Source organism: Lagenorhynchus albirostris, chromosome 10, assembly GCF_949774975.1.
Source record: "Lagenorhynchus albirostris chromosome 10, mLagAlb1.1, whole genome shotgun sequence".
NCBI lineage: Eukaryota > Metazoa > Chordata > Mammalia > Artiodactyla > Delphinidae > Lagenorhynchus > Lagenorhynchus albirostris.
Genome location: NC_083104.1, coordinates 61,998,052 through 62,023,221, shown reverse-complemented (window position 1 = coordinate 62,023,221; position 25,170 = coordinate 61,998,052). Strand labels below are relative to the sequence as shown.

General features: G+C 35.8%; 1 protein-coding gene across 2 annotated transcripts in view; it reads left to right on the top strand.

Annotated features, from left to right (window-relative positions):
- FAM83B (family with sequence similarity 83 member B) overlaps positions 1-25,170 on the top strand; it is an 84,840-nt gene that overhangs the window by 21,278 nt on the left and 38,392 nt on the right. Inside the window, exon 1 of one of the 2 annotated variants that reach the window (XM_060162522.1) lies at positions 19,092-19,294. The exons of the other annotated variant lie outside the window; for it this stretch is intronic. The gene's annotated coding sequence lies outside the window, so the exon portion shown is untranslated. Of the gene's footprint in view, positions 1-19,091; positions 19,295-25,170 lie in introns of those variants that run through there. 2 annotated transcript variants of the gene reach the window in all.

Below are 25,170 nucleotides of genomic sequence, written 5' to 3'. Positions count from 1 at the left end.
GTAAAGGTAAAACAACAAATATCAAGTACGAACATTTGTGAATTTCTTCTTGGGGAGACAATATGTTTTTGAACTACAGTGTTAACTGAAAATTGAAAAATACATCAGTGAGGCTTAATATTTGTTATTATGGTAAACTTAGTAGTTATGAGTTCATTAGCCTGCACCACAGCTAATCTCCTACGGGGCATTGCATTTCTGTGGCACAAAATGAAATTCAGGAGCTAGCATGAGTTCTTGGGCTAGCACTTACTGGAAACTGAACATTAGTCATGACCATCTGATGTATTTTTCTTTCTAATGTGGCAGCTATTTATTTAGTGAGCCTCTAAAAGTAATATCCTCTGCCTGGTTATCGTCTGCTTAGAATTCCTACTTGAATTAACAAGCTGAGGAACTCAAAGTCCAAACTGTAAAACAATAATGTAATGCTTTGCTTCTCTTTCACCAAATCTAAGTGGCATAAAATAAGAAAGAATTCTACCTTTATACATACCCAAGGTATGTATATTACCTTGTATATACATATCCAAGCTGAATTCAAAGAAAGAGAATTATTTGAACTTTATAAGTTGAGTATATTGAAATTGAATATAAATCATAATAGATTACTTAGTGGTTTTCTTTCCTTTTTTTTTTCCCGAAAGCATTGGAGAATGTGTTTGTTTCTAATCAGATGCAATAAATATTGAGGTTAAATGGGCTATAAATGCATGGGATGTATATTTTGCGAATATTTTGGAAATTTCTTCATATGTCACTATGTTAGTTTAAAGATTTTTGAAGGATCCAATACTCCAGAGAAGAAAAAGTTACTGATCACATTTTTACAAAATTTTAGACTATTTAGCCCATAACTGAACAAGGTCCTGTGAAAAATGTTAAAATAAGAAGAGCAAATATTATTATGAAATACCAGCTTGTTGAAACACGTTGCCTTTTAAATATTCTGCCTGCTTTTCATGACTATCATTTATTCAGCAGGTAAGTTAGGCTCTTGTAAACCTTCAGAATCAAGCCTGTTAGTTATTATGATAAACTTCTTTTTTCTGAACTATTTTCAGAGGACAAATTCTCTTTATTGGTAACTCTCAATGAATTGTCATGACAGGATGAAATGTATGAAGAGGATGATCTTTTTTTTCATAAAGTATTTGAATAATGTTTATTTTAGTGAATAGAATAAAGTTTTTTGCCTCTGTGAAATTATTTTGTTAATCAACATTACGAAACTCTGTGGAGCTATGAGGCCATAACAAGTAGAGCTAGGAACCAGCAAAGCAGAATCCAGGAAATGATCTCAGAGAAGAACTTAAATTCGTTTTCACTGCTCTGTTTGCAATTAAGATAAGGTGCTTATGAAAATAAATGTCATATAATGGAAAAAAAAATCTTAAAATATTAGAAAGGAGCCAAAAGCAGTTTTCTTAGAGGTCCAATCATTTGAAGTCTGATCATAACCACTGAAAATACTTTGTTTTTGAATTTCATTAATTTATATGCATTAGTTTTATTATCTCTGAATCATTCTGTTTTTATAAGCAGAATATAATCTTTATAGTATTTCAAAAATCCATAGATTTGTTTGTATTTGTTCATTTCATTTATGTCAGTTGTCACAGGTTATTCAGAGAGATTTTTTTTTCTTCTTTTGTTTCCATTTCTTTTTTTTTTTTCTTTTGTATATTTGCGTATTTGGCTATTTGTCAATTTTCCTTTGGGAAAATCTAATTACAGGTAATACCCTGTGCCCTAAAATGGTCTTATTTTTATTTACTGGCTCTTTCCTAACTTCCTTCTATTTTTCACTGTGTGGTTGACATAATTAAATTTGGTTCAACTTTATAAAGTCTGATAGCATCTAGCAAGACTTTTCCCAGGTAATTATCTGTCTGTCAAGAGGTGTTCCCAAGATGATATATGCATTTATTCCTAATTACTTCTATTCTGTGTTATGAAAATGTCCCCTCTAATTACTTTAAAAAGTCATCTTTCACTAAAGTCATTTTTCTTCTGTCCGCTCAGTGATAAATATCCTTAAAGTAAACATTTCTGGTAGTCTTGAATATGTAAATGTTTAACCAGAATGCTGTTGGCCTCTCTGTTTCCTAATTCTAGGCTAGCATCTTCCATAAGATGTGACTCTTACTCTTGTGAAATATGGAGTCGAGAAGATACATAAGCAAAAGTCTAGTGAGAATTAGGGCAGAAGTGATTCCTGAGGTGCTCTGTCCTGCATCTCCTGAGTTCAGATCTTGGTTGCTCCCTGAGTCACTGTTCCTAGGTGTGTCTGTTACAGCCTCAGAATTCTTAGTAATACAGAGAAACATTTACTACCAGGTGGCCCATTGCCACAAAAGGGAAGGTGGACTAATGATGGGGGCTTCTGGGATTTGATGGGTGTTATAAAAGTAGCACTGGACTAGAGGCTTGATAGCTAACTAGTTATGGATTGAACAAGTCATTGTACACCACAGGTATCTTCACTCGTTTAATGAAAGACATGAAGCAAAGCATTTTAGGGTTTTTTAAATCGAATGTTCTTATCCAAATCTCTAATAGCACTTACCACCTCAAGATTATTTCAATATGTTATACTGAATTAGTTCATTATATATATAATAATAATTGTGTCATAGTGTGTCACTTTCATCACTATTACTTTGCAGCCATATCCTGCCCAGCTAAGTGATATTTATGTGTTTGTCAGTGCCTTTATTAGACTAGGGTTATCTCTCTCCTGATATTCCCAATTTTTATTAAGAATTTCCTCTCTGCACCCTCCCATTCCAACACAAAGAATATTTCTTTGTTTAAATTTGAGTCAAAATTAGTTTCTTCCAAAAAATAGCTTTTACTTAGTAAGATTTAATGACATTAGTATCCTGTGACATTAATTTGAACAGCTTTTCTTTGAATAAAATGCATTTTATGTGTGTGTATATACATGTGTGTGTGTGTGTGTGAGAGAGAGAGAGAGAGAGAGAGAGAGAGAGAGACAGAGAGAGAGAGAGAGAGAGAGAGAGAGAGAGACAGAGAGAGACAGAGACAGAGACAGAGAGAGAAAGAGACAGAGAGAGAAAGAGAGCGAGAGATCTTGTTAAAAATCTTTTTAAAATTGTACTGACTTTACCATGTTAACTCTCACTGTGTCTGCATGGGAATACTCTCTATATGCCAAACTCCTGGTTCTCTACTCCTATCCTCCACTACTAACAATAACCCTGATGATTTTAACACAGTTACTTTAACACAGTTACTTTAACACAGTTACACAGAAAGCTGCAGCCTCTTTTAATTGCCAATTTCAAATAATGCTCTTTTTCAAAGAGACTTCTTTGAATGACATGAAGGCTCTGAATCTCAGTGTCAGTTAGGGCTGGGTTGAATCCCAACTCAAACAGCTGTTTGCACTAGACATTATACTACAAACTCTCTGAGCTTTAGTTTTCTCATCTGTAAAACGGAGATGCTAATACTCCATAGGATCCTTGAGAGAGTGGAATGAATTGGCTGACCTATCTACCATGACACCTCCACATGTTTAATACCCTGCGTGTGGTGTTGAGATGATGGCGACCCCTTCTTCTCCTTCTTCTACTTTTCCTCTTACTACATTACTCCAGACCTTTATTTTGTCAAAGAATCCATCAGCCTGTATTTTTAAAATTAATTTTTATTGGAGTGTAGTTGCTTTACAATGTTGTTAGTTTCTACTGTACAGCAAAATGAATCAGCTATACATATACATATATCCGCTCTTTTTTGGATTTCCATCCGATTTAGGTCCCTACAGTGTATTAAGTAGAGTTACCTGTGCTATGTGGTATGTTCTCATTAGTTGTCTGTTTTATACATAGTATCAATAGCATATATGTGTCAATCCCAATCTCCCAACTCCTCTCACACCCCCGCTTCCCCCTTGGTATCCATACATTTGTTCTCTACATGTGTCTCTATTTCTGCTTTACAAATAAGATCATCTATACCATTTTTTCTAGATTCCACATACATGCATTAATATACAGTATTTGTTTTATCAGCCTGTATTTTTGCATCACTGTGATTTGGCATTTCTTCTTTAAAAGTGAGAGCAATGAATGACCAAGTCCGGTATGTAACAAGACAGCATCTTACCAGGAATGCCAGCCAGGGTTATTAGCTGTTGTTGAAATGACTCAAACCCATTTCTGAAGTATCGTGGTGATTATGTACACTGCATTAGCAATCTACATAGCATTTTCCCAGTATTACTGCTTAGAAAGTTCAAAATGGGAAAATTTTGATTCAACATAAGTTTGTATATTTGAAAATAAGACCCACTGTGAAGACAGCTTAGATGTATGAATTTTATACTCTGGATGTGCAGAAAAGGCATCTCTTTTATGGACAGGTATTCAGAGTTGAAGAAAAAATTATAAACCTGCTTTCTTACATAAAGATCCAAAGATCTGAAAAGATACAGAGTTCTGGTGAAAAGCTAAGGTGGAGGTAGGGGAACATTCTGTAGACCAAGAGGAAAAAAGGTAGTCATTCCATTTTCATCTTGAATTTTAAAAGTGATAATTTTATTAGATTTTTAAATAAAGACATTATACAAGGGTTCCATATTTATAAAAAAGAAGAGCAAGTTTTTGTAAGTTTTTAAAGTTCATATTTATTATAGACCTGCCATTTAGGGTCAAAAGTTGGTTTAAGTAACTCTGAGTTTATGAACTATTATTACTTACTAAATATTCTGATGTAATTCAAAAAGTAATATTAGGTATATTATTTAAGGTCTACCATAATTAGTCTTAGATTAAAAGACTTTGCTTTCCTGATAGAGTGGCTGTTTTTCTGCTCTGTGGAAGCAAAAAATCTGGTGTATGAAAAAATAAAAAAAATTGTTATATAAGACCTCCAGCTTGGTTTGTATACTAAAGTCATGTGTGATTTATGAGTTTCAGATGCTTTACCAGGCTATGTCTTATCAGGTAAAGTCTTAAATCACCCATGATTTTCATTTTTAACCGATTTGAATTATTATTATTGAATTTGAATTATTTCAGAGTGAGCATGATTTATCCGATTAAGGGAAATGTTTTTAAGACCATTTTCTGTTCTCAGTTTTTACCCTTTGGTACTCTTTAATTCTTTTTCTTTTCTTTTTCCAAAATAAGCTGTGAGAAGCAATTCCTATAGGGACTGCACGTGGTGTGTACAATCTTTCTCTTGAACTTTGAGAGAGCCTGTTATTGACCATGGGACAAAATTTAGTTCTTTGTATTCTGGGTTCTCTGAAATAGACAGTTTATTTTTTATGATAATTTGTTTACTCATTTTCCTTCCTGTCATAGGATTAAATTTTTAAAAACTTATTTATTTATTGAAGTGTGTAATATTTTTCTGATAATACACCTTTAGTAGTTTGTTGGAATGGCAAAGCTAATCATAAAACATTATGATCATAAAACATTCAGTTTTCCTAATGTCTAAATAATACTTAAAGTTCATAGGGATAGAATTTAGCGGTTTTGCAAACTCAGGTGCCTTTAGAGCCAAGCCAGAAAAATAACCCTGCACAGGAGAACGGGGCAAGTAGTATTCTAATAGGAAGTGGAAGGAACATGGATGAAGAGAACTCTGTAGGCATCTTTGTTTAAAATGTTATACATAAAATGTAGTTTGCAGCTGAATGGGATGATAAGCTTAGGACCTCAGGTACACATTGAAGTATCTTATCAAATGTTAACTTCCATGAGAATAAAGGGATATAACTTTCTTTTGCTTATCTGTCCTCCTAATGAGATGTGAAATGTAATGGGGGGTTGCTATGGGGACCCTTTTGAGATGAGGGTGGCTTTCACACCAGACGGATGTTTGTATTCCAAGGATTCTGCCTATTCTCCTATAGTTGCCACAGATTCATCATGTGGCATATACTTTTATATCAATCATTCATGTCTTTTAACTAGTCGCTCTTCAAATTATCTTGAAAAACGTTGCTTTTATTATCAGGACTGGAACTAGCATCTGATTTTGAGTAAAAGATTTATCTTATGTTATCTAGTAACAGGAACACGTAATTTATTGAGCACTTATGTGTCATGTACTGGTCACTATTTTGCATGCAGTACTTTAAACTGACCTTCATACCTTCCTGTGAAATAGGTACTTTTATTATCCATACTTTACTGATGAATAATCTGCTTTCTTGTGATAGGTGTGACTAAGTCAGTGGTAATGATCTAAAAGGGTCATAACTGGAAACTATTAATAGCTGCATATTCCCAAATGGAGGTTTTAGAAGACCTGGTTGAGAGGGTCTGGGATGGAGACCAGTTGGTGGGGATGTGGAAGCACTGGTTTCTAAATGGGTCAGGTACAAAGCCATTGTGGGGTTACTATTAGAAGTCAGAAGTGACCTACTGGAAATGACAGAAGGTTATGATACGTAGATGAGATATAGCACCTAGAATGCAGACTAAATCAGGATGTACTGAACAGAAACGGGTTCTCTGAGTTTCAAATAAAGGAGACATTCAAAAAAGTAAGAGAAGGGCAGTCAATGAGGTTGTCCTCTGGCCTCTTCTTGGTTCAACTATGACTGGGTCAGCCAGCCTTTGGCCAGTCTTAACAGGTGACAAGTATGGCAAGCTACTCATTCATTCAGCAAATATTTATTTAATGTCTGCTGTGTGTCAAGTAGAGTTCTAAATTCTGAGGATACGGAAGAGAATAAAGTACCAAAGAAACCCTATCTTTGAATGGAGCTTACTGACAAATAGGGAGATTTAGATTTTAATAAGCGTAATAAATTAGGAGTGCTATGGAAAAAAACAAAACACAAATATGGCTGGGTAAGGAGTGCTGATTAAGAGTGGTGGCAGGGGTTAGTTTGTGATTTTAAATTGGTTGTTCAGAAGAGGCCTCATCAAGAAGGTGACATTGGAGTCAAGATTTGAGGTAAGAAGGAATGAGCCCTGCATCTCTTTGAGGGCAGAGCAGACTAGACATAGGGTAAACTTTAGGGCAGGGACATGCCTTCTTGTTTGTTAGAGGAACAGTATGGATGCCAGTTCCTGGACCCAAGAAAGCAAAGGGGAGATGAGTTAGGTGAGTTCAGAGAGGTATCATGGAGGTCCTCATGGACCATCACAAAGACATTGGCTTATGCTCCATGTAAAATGGGGAGCCACTGGAGAATTTTGGGCAAAAGAGAGACATGATCAATTTGAAATATGCTTTATTTTAAAAGGACACATCTGACTGCAGTATTGAAAATTGACTATAGGGGCTTAAGAATAAGCATAGCAGAGGCTATTACAATAATTCAAATGTGAGATGATATTGTCTTAGATCACCAGGATGGTAGCAGTGCTGGTCAGATTTTGGATATATTTTGAAGGCAGTAAAATGTGGGGTATGAAATAAGTTGAATAATATAAGATGACCCCAAAATTTTTGGCCTGAGCAACTAGGATTATGGCATTGTCCTTTGAGGTTGGCCTCAGAGTCATGAGAGAGTTGGAATCAGAAAGCAGGCAGAGACCAAGGCACAGAGGCTTTTAAGTTAACATTTTCACCAGAGCCTGAGATAGTTGACTGGTGATGGCAGCTACCAAGAGCAACATGTGTCTAAATAGAGATTAGGGTTCAGATTAGAATCTACATCCAGCGTGGCTGGACTTGGAAATAGTTCTGGTCCTGAGCTCTTAGGTGAGAGGCGGCCTAGGAAGTACCTGGATAAGCCTCAGATACAACGAAGTAGGTAAAAAAAAACGTGTGAGATAAGAAGACTGTCTGGATGATGACCCGGGACCTGATAAGGCAGGAGGTTATATAACCTGCTGAGAAACAGAGTCTCCCAAAGGCAAGTGTTAAGCAACCCCATGTGCTGGTCAGGTGAGGGGAAAAACAAGAACTGGGAGGGTGCCTTTGGGACCTCGCTTTCTTCAGAGGTCACCTTGGGTCATACATGTTGAGGAGTAGGAGATGTACTGTGGAGAGCTTGACATTTTAGACAACAGGGAATGTGGGGGGAGTAGAGTGGGGCTGTAAAAAGGAAGGCGGTGGGGGGTGTGTGTTGAGATCAAATTGTGAAGGTCCTTCAGTCCAGCTTTGTGGGTATGGACAGTGAGAGGTCATGAAATGTTTCTGAGTAATACCATTACATCCGATCCTGGATATATTAACATTTTGTTGGTTAGCTAAAATGTAGAGGGAAATATAAAACAGTTTGTAGCATATGTTGGGATAATGCTCACCAGCAGACTGATAATGGCCTGGAGCTGACGACGTCTTCTTGAAATGAGAATATACCTTCAATTTCCTGCAGGAATAGAAAACTATAATTACTTAATTCTGTGCCCTAAAGAAGATGATTTAGGGGGTAGGTCTTAAAGCTATTTAAAAATGTCTTAATATTTTAAGTCAATAAAATTTATTTCTGTATAAAAAGTCTCAACTACAAACTATATTATATATAGTTTATATGTCTTTATTGAATCCCTGCTATGTTCAAGACAATCTGTTAGGTCATACAAGTAGAAAAATAACCACTTCAAGTGGTTTAGAGTCTAATATTTGGGGGATGTGCTAAAAGATTTCTGGGAGTTGTATAGATAAGAGGTTGAGGGTGTATGGACATTATGTGAGTGACCTATGTATTACAAAGGGGCTGGATTTTTTCCCCACCTTTTTACTCTGTGTATCAGAGTGTTATAGAGATATTTCCTGAAGTTTCAAAGTAGAAAAGTTTTGATGTAGTTGAAATGCCTTCAAAATATTTGCTGGCAGAGACAGATTACTAGTTCAATGATTGCATAGAATAAAGGTTTATTTTTTCTTATTATCAGAGTATACCTATTCCTTATAGAAAATATGGGGGAAAATACAGGAAGGGGTTAAGAAAATAAACTTTAGAAATTTTCTTCCCTCTAAGATATAAATAGATGGATAGAGAGGTACATGTGCACACAACTGTGTGTGTGTGTGTGTGTGTGAGAGAGAGAGATCTCTGAACACCCAATATTAGATCGCTGAAATAGAATGTTCGCATGTAAAATAGTTGAGATCATATTTGAAATTATGTATAACAATTTGCCTCCTGCTTTTTCCACTTAGGATTTTTCCCATAATAAAATACTTGATTTCCTGTGCTGATAAGCAAAGGCATATAGAACAGGGGCAGTGGAGGCTTCTTGGGTGCAGGTAATAAGGAAGTTCATTGTCTCTTGGGAATTTGAAAACAACAATAAGTCTGACTAAAAGGCAGTGTGCTTTTTTTATGACACCGTGTGCTGGCAGAGACCGTGTAAATAATATCAGGGATAATGTGCTCTTTCACCAGGGCAGCCTCTGCTGCAGACAGGGCGGATCCCTGCTACCTGGACCCGTACCTACCCTCCTCCCACCCCTCGGCACACCAGTACTGATATGATGAGCATCTCCCAGTAATATTCCTTTAGAAAGCCTTTAGAATTTAGAAATGAAGAAAGCCTCGTAACTATTTTTGCATAATTATTAGCTACTCAATAATTAATCTCGAAGCTTTAAAAGCAGAAAAATCAGTAAGTGTACATTTTCTTTCCTTTGGGCTGTATTAATGTCTTATTAATCATCACCTATCAATTTTCCCCCTAAGAAGTCAAACAAATATTTTAAATAAGTAAATAAATGTGAAAATGCAAAAACATTGTCATTTGGCTAAATATCAATCCAATATGTGCTACTGGAAAATCCATAATCATGAGAAAAAATCAGTATCTGAGTCACAGTACATAGTCAGACTCAAGCCTGCTGAAATTTGGGAGCAGTTACTTAAAAACAGAAAAGAATCTCGGGTTAGTGACCATGTGGTCTTTTTACTAAAGAGCAGTTGGAAATTGAGAAAGTCCAAAAGTGCAAAGTCACCCAACTGATTAATAACTCTCAGTACAGATCATATTCAGGGGTCTTCCATTCCCAGACTCATATCACGTTGCTTCTCTACTGGGAAGGAGAAATAAATTTGGTCATGACATTAATACTATCTAGCATTTATTGGCTGGTATGTGCCAGGCTGTGTGCTAAGCTCTTTATATGTATTAATATTTATATTCACAACAGCTCTCTCAGGTAGGTACCTCTGTTGCCTCCTTTCATGGGTGAAGAACAAAGAGGTTAAATAATTTATACTAGGATGTGAAGTAGGCAATGCTGGTACTTGAGTCCAAACAGAGCACCTGATAGACCTTCCATGCTGGTACCAGGCAAACCACTGAATTCTCAGGACACTTTTGTACAAGTCCTATTACATTCGGGTTCCTGATGATGTACCAGATAGAGTCCAGGTCAACAAGCATGGCGTATATGAGGCTCCTCCTGTTAAAGGTGGCTCCCGCTGCATCCTCACCTTTGTGCTTTATCTCCTTCCACCTCCCTCCTGTCACTTGACCCTGCAGTGTTACTTACTGCGATTCTGTGGGCCTTCCATGACAGCTTATTGCTTCCTAATTTTCTACATGATTATTCCCCTCCTTGGAACATCCTTTTCCATATTCTTTGCCTCCCATTCATCTTTTAAAATCCATGTTCAATTTTACTTGCTACATTGAGCCCTGATCAGTTTTCTTGCCAGATGTTGATTAGTTGCTCTTATGATATTGTCACCTTTATACTTGTCCTTTGGATTTTAGATGAGATATCTTTTGCATTCTGTCATAGGGCTCAGGGTTCTCTACCCATTCTTTTCTTATTTTGTAAACTAGGTTATTTGTTTAAGATTGATTTCTAAGAATTTTTTATGCCATATATTAATTATTTGTCAGATACATGTCTTGCAAATCTCTTCTGTGGCTTACTTTTTCACCCTGATATGGTATGTTTGTTTGATAAACAGAGGTTCTTAATTTTAATGTAGCTCAATTTTTTATTTTTTATTTTAGGATTAGCTATTTTGGAGTTTCATGGAAGAAATATTTTTCTACCTACGATCAAGAAGATGTTCTCCTTTGTTAGCTTTTAGAAGTTTTATTTTGTCTTTCATATTTAGGTTTACAAATCCTTCTGGTATTGATTTGTGTGTGTCATATGAGGTCAGGGTCCATTTTAAGTTTTGTAGAGTTACTGTCTAGTTGACCTAGCACCATTTATTGAAAAGATCATCCCTTCTGTGCTGTACTGCAGTGACACTATTGTCATAACTTAAGTGACCACTTTGATATTAATATATTTCTCACTGTATTCTGTTCCTTTGATCTATTTCTTAACCCTGTTCCAAGACCACAGTGTTTTAGTTTTTATAGCTTTATAGTAAGCCTCTCTATTTGGTAGCATAAGTATTCTAGTTTTGCTCTTCTTCAGTATTGCCTTGGCTATTCTAAATCCTTGGCTTTTCTGTAGGAATTTTAGAATCATCTTGTCAATTAAAAAAAAAATCTGAGCTTTTGATTGGTATTATATTGCATCTGTAGACTATTTGAACAGAATTAAATGTTACAATATTGAATCTTCCAATCCATGAATGACATATGTTCCTACATTTATAGTTATAAATACTTTCTTTCAGTGAGATTTTGTAGTTTTCTGTATATAGGTCTTACATATCACTTGTTTGATTTATTAATGGTTATTTGTTTTTTTCTGATATTAGAAATAATATTTGAATATTTTTGTTCTAATTTTTCTTCTTTGCTAGTGTGTAGAAATACAATATATTTTTCATATTTTGACCTTGGATTTGATGACTTGATAAATTCATTTATTAATTCCAATAGTTTATGTATAGACTATTTGGAATTTTCTAGATATATCATCATATCTGTAACTAATGCTAGTTTTATTTTCCCTTTTGCAATCCGTGTAACTTTTTATATTTTTTATTTACCTTACTACATTGCTAGGTCTTCCATTACAATGTTGAATATAGCATGAAATACAAACAGTAATTGCTGTGAATTTTTTTTAAACAAGCTACCATTGCAGTTGTAAAGACTTTTATTGTTGCTTGTTTAGAGATAATGTATTTTTTTCTACATCTGCTTTTAAGGCTTCCTTTTCATGTCTCATTTTCAGGAGCTTTAATATGATGTAACTGGATGAGGACTTATTTTTTAATTTTTTTTTTCCTTGACATAGTAGAGCTTCTTGAATCTGTCTTGTCTTTCTGTTGCTTTAGAAATATCTCAGCTAGCATCTCTTCAAATGTTGATCCTCCTGTTCTATTTCTGCTCCTGTCCTAAGAATTCTAATTGCTGGTGTATACATCTTTGTTTATTTTTACTTAAACACATCCCATATAATTCATATTCATTTTTGTATCTTCCATAATTTTTTCCCTGTATATTTCATTCTGGATATTTTCTACATAGGTATCTTTAAGTCTTAACCAATCCTTTCTTTGAGTATTATTTATTATTAAACTCAACTGTTGAATTCTTAATTCGGATGGTATTTTTCAGCCATTTAATTTTTTTTTTTTTTTTTTAGGTTTGGGATTTTTATTTATTTATTTATTTTTAACACCTTTATTGGAGTATAATTGCTTTACAATGGTGTGTTAGTTTCTGCTTTATAGCAAAGTGAATCAGCTATACATATACATATATCCCCATACCTCCTCCCTCTTGCGTCTCCCTCCCACCCTCCATATCCCACCCCTCTAGGTGGACACAAAGCACTGAGCTAATCTCCCTGTGCTATGAAGCTGCTTTCCACTAGCTATTTTACAGTTGGTAGTGTATATATATGTCCATGACATTCTCTCACTTTGTCCCAGCTTACCCTTCCCCCTCCCCGTGTCCTCAATTCCATTCTCTATGTCTGCGTCTTTATTCCTGTCCTGCCCCTAGGTTCTTCAGAACTATTATTTTTTTTTCTTTTTAGATTCCATATATATATGTATTAGCATACGATATTTGTTTTTCTCTTTCTGACTTACTTCACTCTGTATGACAGTCTCTATGTCCATCCACCTCAGTAAAAGTAACTCAATTTCATTTCTTTTAATGGCTGAGTAATATTGCATTGTATATATGTGCCACATCTTTTTTATCCATTCATCTGTTGATGGATACTTAGGTTGCTTCCATGTCCTGGCTACTGTAAATAGAGCTGCAATGAACATTGTGGTACATGACTCTTTTTGAATTATGGTTTTCTCAGGGTATAACAGCCATATAATTCTTGAATGCCTTAATAATAGTTATTTTAAAGTCTGTTTCTGGTGGCACCAGTATCTGGATCACCTATAAACCTATTTCTATTATCTGTGTTTTGTTTTTCCACTTGGTGTTTGGTCATTTGGCCCTGTCCTCTTACATGCTTGGAACTTTTGACTGAATGCTGAATATTTAGTATGAAAAGGTGCAGAAGTAATCTCCACTAAAGAGGATTTAGTTTTCTTTAAGTTGACAGTTAAAGTAAGGGTAAATCAACCTATTCCATACAGGGATTGAGGTATAAGGATGACATTTAGTCTTACAGAATAGTGGGCTATCTCCAGTTTTCATCTACTTCTAGGGTAACTCTTCTGGGATTTCACTGGAGGTATTTAGAGGAGCCTCTCTTTCTTGGAAGAATCTCAACTCCAATTTTTATCTTCCTAATGTGATTTTCAAAAGCTTTCTTAAGCTCTTTACCCTCTTATCAACTTTCTTCTCTTTTGTTTTTCATCCTTTTACTCAGTGTGCAATTTAAGATTTGCCAAATGTCTTTAGGGCAATAATTGCATGGAATCCTGAGTTCAGTTTATCATGATTCCCCTTTCTCTGTGATCAGGTGTCTGTAAGTCCTTTTTGCATTGATGGTACTGGAATCCAGTTTCTGTTTTCTTCATCCCTCTGAAATTGCTAAAAACTCTTCACCACAGCTTACTGCTTTGGCCTCAGTGCGTTGCTGTGTGAACTGGCAAATGTGAAAAAATATTAGGTGAAAAAGTGGCAGGAAACACTTGGCTTTCCTCATTGTTTCTCCTTTATCTATGATCTTGGCTCCACAAATTCTTGCTGCCTTTATTTTTGTTTTTTAGCCTTTATTGTTTTCAGAAAGAATGTTGGTCTAATATAAGCTATCATTTAATTTAGGATGAATTAGTATGATTAAATATCACAAAATCTTCATGTGAGAAAAAAATTACACATATCTTAGATATATATTAATGGAATTAAAAATAAAAATAAAGGGTAAGCTATCACTATTTTAAAGTTGAGAGAAATTGTTTAAAATTTATGTCTAGTACTGAAATATGGATATTACTCATTCAATGAATCAGTTAAAGACTATTTTTATTTTACTCTTATTTTAAGAATTTCTAACATGTTTATGAATGGAGACCATCCTATATTTTATTTTTCTTCCTGATGCCTTACTTTTCCAACATTTTTCCATGCAGTACACATCATCAAACTCATTATTACAACCATTATCTTCATGGAGTTTTGTCTATCTGAGCTGCAAGTGATAGTCTTGTGTTTAAAATACTACTTAAAAATAGTATACATGTGAGAATACATTTATGTATAGATGTTCTATCTGTGTAAGGATAGATGTTCATATTTACATATGTTTTATATGTACATGCTTTTCATCATGTTTAAAATCTTAGAGACTTCTTAAAGCACACTTATAAATGTTTAACTCCATGGGAAATTTAATAGGGTTTAAGTGCTCCTAGGTTTAAAGCCTTAAAAAAAATAACTGTGTATCTTTTTAAAATGGCTTTATAAATATTATAAATATCATGTATAGCAATATATTATTTAGATATATTAAGTAGTGAAGTTTGCGTATAAATTTTGTACATATAACTTTTATATTTTAACAATTTCTGTTAAACTTAATTTTTTAGTAATATTCTCTCTTTCCCTCTTTTTTATGGCTGTGCCGCGTGGCTTGCAGGATCTCAGTTCCCAGACCAGGGATTGAACCTGGTGCCACAGCAGTGAAAGCACCGAGTCCTAACCACCGCCAGGGAACTCCCTAAACCTAATTTTTTAAACAGAAGTATATAATGTCAGATTCTATTCAAAACATCAAGAGGGAAATGAATGGCCCTGAGTGAAACCAAATACAAGAATTTTATAGCATTATATTTGTCAAAGTTGTATTTTAGAAAGCATAAGGTTTGGGAAAATGTAGTGTTAATTTTTTCAGATGTATGTTCATTTCACCTTTTTTCAAAAAACATCTGCCACATTCAAAAAATAAATGTATTCATTGAGCCAAGTACACCAGTCTTTTTCTCTTTCTAAGTTACATTCCAAATAATTTATTTCCGTTAACAATCCAATTTGGAAAACGATGAAGCTAACTTCTAAAATAAAAGGTTGTCATGTCAGCTGCCTTTTTATGTGTTTGTAGAAGTAGACCCATTCTGATTCAGTCATCAGGGCTTTTAAGATTTATTTGCATAGTTTCACAGTAGCAAAATCCCTGGAGCTCAGAGTCACAGATTTCCCAGAGCTTATTTTCACGTTTAACATGTGTGTCCACACAGTTTTATTTTTCAGGGTAAGATCAAAGAAGTTGAGAGCCCAATTATTTAAAAATACCACTTCAGGAAATGTGACCCAAAGAGTGCACTCATGTGAATTTCACACATGTGAAATTCTCCTTTCAGCCTGGAAGTAGAAAAAGTCCTTTTTTTCTTTCCTCTTTTTCTTTCTTTCTTTCTTTCTTTCTTTTTTTTTTTTTTTGTTTCCTGGTTACTGCTGAAGAAACTGCTTCAGATTGCTGTAACCTATGTCACAGTATATTCAACTCATGTAATCTCATATTAAGAAGAAACAGTGACAAGAGAATTTTTAAAATTACACATGTTTATTATGGGGCTTAGCATTTAAAACTGTATTGAACATCTTTACTACTCAGAGGCCAAGAGCTGCTTCCCTGGATAAATCCCTGATGTGAAGACTTTCTAAGTGAATCCCTTTCAACCTCCAGCTTTTCCCCCTCAAAAGCTTAGTATCGGCTGTCCTCTCTCCTAACCTCCTGTTTTCTTCAGACAAAAAAAAAAAAAAAAAAAAATCTGTGATCTTAACTGTCCCCTGCAGTGCTATTACTTTGATTTCTATATCTCTATTTTGTGTTTATAGTTATTTCCCTCTGCTTTCCAGTACAACATACTCAGTGAGTTGCTTGCCTCCACCCTGTTACCATTCTCTCTCTTACTTTTTAATCATTATACTTTCTTAGGGAGTATTTTCCATCAAGCGTCTCTGTTTCTTTATTGCTCTTTCCTCTAATCTCTGCAGTCTGGGTCTGTCTTCCATTCCTCTCTAATCCAGTGCCTCAGAGGCCACTGTTGTCCACATGGTCAAGACACGCCAGCCACTTTTTAACAATCCTCAGCCTTCTCCACTTCTCTGTAGGCACTGGTCACATTTCATCTCTTACCATTGGTTTCTATGATATTTCTCTTTCTTCATTCTTTTCCTGTACTTCTAGTGTTTCTTTATGTCCTTTGGTAGCTCTGTTTCCATCTTCTGAAAGTGAACGTTTTAAAGGTTTTAGCCCTTGGGTCTGTTCTCTGCATTTTATTCCTTGGTGTCCCTTTCCACTTCCACACCTCCTGCTCTTTACAACTCTGGTGTGAACTGTCTTCTGAACGGTGCCCTTTAATTCTAGCTGACTGTCCGACATCTTTACCTACATGGCTCACTGGACTTTCAAATGCAATTATGTCCAAAAGAGTAGCTAGAAGTTTATGAAGCTCCCTAAATGTTTTCTCCTGTCTTCTCTCTCTGTGAAAGGCATCATCACTTTCTTAGATACCAAGGCCACAGTACCTTGGAATCACATATGATTCATCCCCCTCTCATGTTGCATTTCCAGTTTTGTCATCAGGCCCTGAGGTTTGGACCTCGGCCACGTCTCCCTCCTCCTAATTCTCTCCATTGCTACCGCCCAAGTTCTGCTCCCAACTTTTCACGGTTAATTGCAACAGTCCCTTTAACTCCTCTTGCTCCCTAACAATTCTGCTTTCTCCAGTATCCCTATAGTTTCTTGCCAGAAGGATCAATATCATCCTTTTCTGATTACAAACCTTTGTGTCTTTGCTTTCTTCAAGTGCCACAGAAGCACTGACCACATCCAGAATCTGCCTTCTAGATTTGACATCTGCCATTTTCTGCCTTTCAATGTTTGCTTTTGTCCTTCCCTCTTCCAGAAATACTCTTCTCCATCTCTACCTACTAATATTGTGTACATTTTCGGCAACATATCTTACTGTTATGTGTGCTAATTTTAAAAATATGTCCACAACTCTTCAACAGTCCTCCCTCCAAAAGTGGAGCTGAATTCCCTTCTCCTTGAGTGTGGACTAGATTTAGTGACTCCCTCTAATGCATAGAACATGGCAGAAGTAAGACCAGGTTTTAAAAGATATCTTGCTTGCCTCTCACTCTCTTTTGATTTCTTGCTCTGGGGTAAGCTCTGTCATGAGGTCCCCCAGTGATTTATACAGAGGTCCGTGGGGTCAGGAACCAAGAACCCCCTTGGGAGCAGATACTCCTTTTCAGCCAGGCTCAGATGACGACAACCTTAGCTCTGAGTCAGAGCCACCCAGCTAAGCTGCTCTCAAATTCTTCACCCATGTAGACTGTGAGATAATAAACATTTGTTGTGTGAAGCCACTACATTTTAGGGATAATTTGCTAAGCAGCGATAGATAACTATTATAGGAAGCCTGATCTGAACTAACAAGATGAGATTAATCCTGAGAACCCTTTCAATTTATACCACTGACTTGTTCCTTGACACACACTCTTCGTATCATGGGTATTTGTTAATAATATTTTATAGTTGGTGTATTAGGGCAAATTTTACTAGTCTAAACTGTTTAATAAACTATGTAAAATACATCAGCACTTATAATATGAACCAAATTTCTGATATCAGTTCAGCCACTTAACACTTCATATCTTGGTTCTAGAGATGGTGTTTGCCATCAACTGGTGGTTCTTAAAAGACATTCTCAGCATCACAAGTTTCACAGTTCCAGCTTTGATATATGCCCAATATGTATGGACCAATTAAAATATTCTGCTTCTACTAAATCAAGTTACATACAGAAACAATTTCTAAATTAAATCAAAGGTCAAATATCTGAACAAAGTGATGTAGATGGAATGTGACTTGATAAAAACCTTCTAAAAGTTTAGCACCTAAGATTCTCCTTTGATAATATTTATATGAAGAGAACTATAAAAGGAACCTCCAAGGAGTCCTTTCTTGTGCACATGTGCATATACGTGAGGCCTCAATGTTTATTCCTGTAGCCATTCTACTCCTCTCCATTCTTGAAGTGATTTGACATTCTAATTACTTTAAGTGTGTCAAGTGCTAAAAGATAATTGGTTTCTTGTCACCTTACTCAAATCTGAATCAGTGTGTTTTATGGTCGTCGGAGAACAGCAGTCTTTAATTATTCCATGAAGAAAACTGTTCTTTTCCATTTGGACGTTTATATTTGTCTGTTAATTTAGGGGGTTAATTTAAGGGTGAGAGAGAAGAGTTCTTTCCACGCTCATATTTAACTGCGTGTCTTTTGCACTTGAATCCCGTAAGTGTTGTGGCGTATGTAGCCAATGGCCTTCGGTGACTGTGGTGTCCAGTGATTTAAACGGCTCTCCCAGTGTTCCATATCTAAATTCAGGAAGCAATGGATCTGCCCAGAATTTACAAACTCCAAGTCCTAGAAGCACTTTTTTTTTCCCTGATAGATGGTGTATATAGTCTATTTGGATACTGATGAGTCTCTTGATTTTGTTTAGGATGATAGTTATAGGTAAATTAGGGAAATATAATGTACTTTCTGTAACTTAACATATGTGTGTGATGCCTGCCAATAAAAAAACACACATATGCCAAAAATGGTATAAATACAATATAGTTTATGCAAGTGTCATGTCTTTTATTTGAGAGAACATACCTGAAGAGATTTTAATTAAGAATATGTGTCATCTTAGGGAAGCTAAGAAACAGAACTCTACAGGGGTGTGCCTCAGCCATCTGGTGTTTCAATTAACGTTTTTGTGTTTTACTGGAATAGAATACAAAACCCGTTTCTTCAGTTTTCAGTAGACATATTAGAAATGGTAGTAGACCCTTGGAATTTAGGCTGCTCATGAAAAATGGCTTTGTTTGGCCAGAAAACTATTAGAAATAAGCAGGGACAAATCTGATGTGATACTTTTCAGAAAGAAACTTCAGAATATGCAAATGTATCCGGCAGCTTAGGGCAGGGATGATGAACATGGACGTGAACCCTGGATCCCGACTGCCTGGCTTTGAACCTCAGCTCGACCACGCAGCCTCTCCCATGTGTTAGGTATGATGCTACATGCCTAAAAGACTATTTTATTTCATCCTTGAAAAGACTGTTGGGTATGCTTTATTTTCACATTTTTCAGATAAAGAAACTTAGATTTCAAGAAGTGAAGTAATTTGACCACAGCTAGCATGGTAGTTCCAAGCCTGGAACCTAATTATTGCCAGGGCATTTACAAATACATTATTGCCACGGACTCTGTAACACAGAAGGGGTGTGGGAAAACAACAACAGTAACATCCAAAATGTGGGTGAGTGAGAATGCGCATTACAAAGGGATATTGAAGAGATGATCTTGATGGAGCCTGGACAGGACAAGCTTTGGTTTGCCTGGAGCAGGTGTGTTTTCTTGGGAACAGACCTGGGAACGGAGAGATGCGATACCACATAAAGATCCCTTCAGTTTTTATCATTTTAGCCTTGCGTAAAATACTACTATACTTTGTTGTACTTCCTTGAGATTTGTACATATCTTTTTATAATACACACGTGTTTTTTTCCTATCCTCAGGTAGATGTACCAGTTTGTGGTTCTGGCTTTTACCTTCTCAGGCAGTTTGTGTTCAAACACGATTGTTGCATCAGAGAATTTTAACACACACTCACATATCAAGGCATCATATATTCTGAAAATAAACGTGAAGTTCACGTTCATAGTTTTTACTTGTGTGTGTTGTAAATGTAGTGTATAATGGTTGTTTCTGTTGAGAGAGGCTTCATCAAAATTAGGGAAAAATGGGTTCTGAAACCAATAACCAGTTGCAAAGACTAAAAAAAAAAAATCACTGGTTAAAATACTTTATACTTTATCAATTGCTTAAACCTAAAGTATACACCAACATGTTACCTTTCCAGATGTGACTGCCTGTTTATACCACCATCTAGAATGACGCAGAGAACCAAGAAATAAACAAATCAGCCCTAGAACAGCCAAAATAGACATGGCAAAAATGATAGCTTTTTGGTTGGACAGGCCTCCTAGTCCCTTATAGTATACAAAATTCAAATTAGCTCTTTCCAAACCCAGATCAAATTACAAATATCAAGTTAGAATACAAGGAGCCACACTGACAAGAAAAGAAAGTGTTAGCTTGACATCCTGATAGCAAGAGAGAAACAGTAAGAAGCATACAAACGAATACCATAAGCATAGCCTCATAAGGCCTTAGCATGTAGCAAGTGTCTCTGCCAACAGCCTTTAAAATTGTCATTGTCTTAGAGTACATTTAAATAATATCGGATTTAAATTATATTCAGTATACTATGCTTGAGAAGTCAGGGAGGATTTATTATCTTAACCATTTTTAAAATTGAAGTAGAGTTAATTTACAATGTTGTGTTAGTTTCAGATGTATGGCAAAGTGATTCAGTTTTTTATATATATATATATATATATATATTCTTTTTCAAATTCTTTCCATATATATATATATAATGTTATATATATATTCTTCTCCATTATAGATTATTATAAGATATTGAATATAGTTCTCTGTGCTATATAGTAGGTCCTTATTGTTTATCTATTTTATATATAGTAGTGTGTATATCAGGGAAGATTATTCTGTATTTAAGAATGCTGTCAATTTAAAATTGATAGGATAAAAACAACAAAATGTTTTGGTATTTAGTCACATTTCAACAACTATCAGGAAAATTTACCTGGTTTGAATTTATACATGTTACCCAAAATCCTTGGAAGGATCTTCTTTAATAAAAATCAACTGCATTTGTTAAGAATTAAACATAATAATATTATAGTCAAGTCTAGATTCTAAGAGGTCGTGTGGAAACAGTACAAAAGCAAAATAGTATAAAATTACATTTGACATCATCCTGTTAGTATTTAGTTAGATGTTGTCTCTCTGTTTCCTTCACTTGAGTCTTTGCTGTTCTTGTTTTTATTGTTATTATTTTCCTAGTCACCACTGCAACATTCCTTCCCAGGTCCTCTCTTTGAGACCCTTTAGGCTACTTAGTACCTTCAGCAGACCTGGGACAGCTTTACCAGCCAATACTGCTGCTGCACTGGTGTGGAGTAACCCATCACATGACCTGATAATAGAAAACAACAACAGCACCTGGAAAGTAGGGAAACCACAGATGGGACACAGCTTTGGGTACCATGATTAATCTGAAATAATATTTGTAGTCTTCTTGCTGATAATGAAAGCCTTGATTGCATAGTTGTGTATTCTGAGTAGCTTAAATGTTATAAATAGGAAAGCCCTTAGATGAGATTAAAATTTATGACATGTACTTATGTATTATTGTGTTCCCTACAAATAGAATGTAGGGACAGAGGACTCAGAAATTTTCTTACAGCTTTTGACAGAAATTCTAATAAGAATTTTCATGTTAAAAAATTCTGCAGATGTCTGGAAGAAGACAAAAGAACATGAAAACCTAACTGTTAAGTTAGCTGTCAAATTCAGGTCGAAGTGTTTAAGCTGTCGATTGGTGGATATTCTGGAACTTCTAGTCACTCTCTTTTTGTCTGAACTAGTAGGATAATGTAACAGGAAAAAAAAAAAAAAAGACATGCAAGTAACACTAAGGCATCTGCCAGAAGAAGAATTAAGCAGGTCACATGCCTACCAGTTCACAGCCAGCAATGATTTTGGCTAGCAGGTAGGGATTAGACCTGCATAAAATAGAAATAGTACCTATACTATTTTCCTAATTAGCAACCTTTAAAGTTAAGGAATTTTGGTGTTGTAATTACAGTATACTCAAGGAAAATAATCAATTATTTGGGCCCGAGAGAAGACCAGAATAAGGAAAACATCCTTCCTTCCTCTACTCAGGGTGGCCTTTCTTAGAGAGGCTAATGTTATTTTCTTCCTCCCCCTTTGGATATTTAGCGAAATGTTTTTGTCTTACAAAGGGTTTCCAAGGATCCAATATGACATTCTCTGTATATCCCCTGGTAATTAAACCTGAAATGAACCAGAAGCTTCTGACATAGTTAAACCTGCCTATTGCTTCTGTCTGGTGCTTTTTCCTCCCCGGCTGTCTCTAGCTCAGAGAATTCTCTGCCAGCCCCACAGCCGTGCAGGAAGAACAGGAGTCCTTGGGAGGCTCATCGCTAGCTCTGTTCAGGTGTGAAGCAGGCTCGGAGATACTCTACACTTGGCAGAGACTCAGACACAGAGATGGCTGGTCTTTGTAGGTCATTTGTTACTTGTGGAGAACTGGGAAAAAGGCCAGAAAGAGTGACATGCTGCCCATCACCAGTTCACACCAGCGTCTCCAGACATTGCCACCTGAGTGTCCCATGCACCCCAAACTTAGTACTTCCTCAGCTGAACTCCTATCTCTACCCCACTTCCAAATCAGATGTTGCATTTATATTTTCTGACTGTATCACCATCTTAACATGCATTCAAAACAGTAACTCAACTATACTCCAATATAAAATAAAAATTTTTAAAACCCCAAAATACTCAAAATAGTAACCTTGAAATCATTTTAACTCCTCCTCCTCTCATGTATCCTTCCCTACCCCCATCCAAATTTTTATCAAGACCTGTTGGTTCTTTCACCAAGATGTGCAAGTGCCCAGTGTCATCTGCTCAACTTCAGGTTTGCATGGTCTCTTATCTGGACTGATTTGGGAACCTCTCTTCTGTTCTTTTACAGTCGTCTCTCCTGTCGGTTTCTTCTTTACCTTCATGTTTTAGTTAACACATCTTTGCTAAGCATTTCCTGAACTTCCCTGGTTCTCTTAGTATTACTTTCCATGCCCCCATGCACATCTTTTTAGCCCTTAATCCTGCTGTGATTCAAATCTTTGTTTATGCCTCTGTTTCTCCAACTAAACGTTAAAGTCCTTGAGAAAGGAACTTTACCTTGTATACTTTAAAATACCTAGCACATAGTGAATGTGCAGCATACTTCTTAAACAAAAATGAGAAATAGAAAAGTGAGTTCTGATTTGCCGTGAAATCCAAAATCAGCGGTATAAATTGATAAAGTAGAAATTAGGAAAGCCTTATTATTATATTTTAAATAGATATTACATACAGCATTTGTGTGAATGAGAGAATAGGTTCAAGGTTTTTCCAAACATTTCCTTTTTTCAGCATTTTAGAAATTGCATGCAAGGACAACTTGCACTGAGATTTTAGGATGTAGTAGTAAGTGCAGCAACTGGAAGCCTGATTCAAAATACACATTTTATCCTTTGTCATACCCAATAATTCCAGTGCCCTCTTTACTTGGGTCTGTCAGTGTTCTGTTCAAAAGCTCAGGGAAATTGCAAACTGAGTGCTGTTCAAATGTTCATGCTCAGATTTTGGTGACTGAAGACAAATTGAGCTCCAGGGCCCAAATGACCCAGAGCACACTTTTTAATCATAATGAAATGAAACGGTTTGGGTTAAAACAAACAAAAATCAAACCTGATATATAAAACAGGTTAAAAGAGTTTATCCCATGATAGTTTATAAATGTTTACAAAATGCAGTATCACATTTAAAATCAACCAAGATTTTGTGAAAATGCACATTTGATGTGTACAATGCAATTATGTACACAAAGTTATTCATGTAATTAATATTGTAACATACTTCACCTTAATGGTGGGGCTTACAGCTTTTAGCATCTTCATGTAAATACAAGGCACAACTTGAAAGCAGGAGCAAAGAACTTACCTCTTTAGATCGTTGCCTTTCGGTGGATGGAGAGATGGGAAGAGAGTGAGGCATCCCCAGCCGCATCCCACCCCTGTGGCAACAGAGTAGAATCTGTGGGGGGCCTTTTCAAAGTGATCATTCACAGCCCGGGGAGGGAGGAATCTCCATGTGTAAAGAAAATTTTCACTTGTTGGGAGTGTGGTATTCTTGAAGAATATTGAGGCAGAAAAAGTGAGAGTGCTATTGAAGAACGAAGTCAGCAGTTGGTATGATTTCTGTTTCATACTTCAAAAGCACCAAAAATAAAACAGTTTTTGTATTTTTACATACTCAAGTGAAGTATTCATAAAAATAATAGTTTCGGTGCCACAGATTCTGTCTTTGCTGTTAATCAAGTAAATGTTGATGACTCGGGAGAAAAAGCACATGTCACTGACAACATATGTATATATATGTGTATATTTATACATGTGTATAACAAATATACATAGCGAATAAAATGCTTGATTGTGGAGGCTGAATTGACTCTGCTTGCAGCTAAATGGCAGCATGCCTCAAATAAGTCCTTTTAAAAAGCAAGAAACTGAGAGATGCCGAAACTGATGAGCATGATGGGCCATCCCATTGACCTTGTAAGAATGTCTGGGAAATGTGTGTGCAAGACCACACGTGTAACTGCACTGGCATACTCAACACTCAAAGCATCTCTAATTGTGTATTAGGATATTAAAGGGCAATCATAGGTCAAAATTTAAATTTTTCAATAGCTCATGACACTTCTTTGGCACTTGTCAACTTCACTGATTTACTGAGTTGCTAGCAACAAAAGCTATCGTTGACACGTGTGAAAAGAATTGAGAATCTGCCTATATATCTCACCAAATCAGTATTTTTGAATAGTCTACAAAGAAGAAGCCTGAAGCTTAAAGATGACACGTCTCAGAACTCAATTTATATTGATCCTGCTTTTTACGCTATCCTCCTTGAGTTCTGTTGCTCTCCTCTTGATATATTTACCACGTTTTCCTAGACTGGAAATACCACCGGGACTGGGGAATTGGGTAACCATGTAGCTCAATTTAGAATCTCAGTCAGTAATACTGTATCAGGTTTACAATGCTGCTCACTGTTATAAAAAAAATGTGTATTGTTATGCTCTTGAAACAAATATGGTGAAAGCCTGTTACAATAAAGCAAGTAGATGATCAATCGTCTTATCCCCTGTAACTGTTATGTTAAA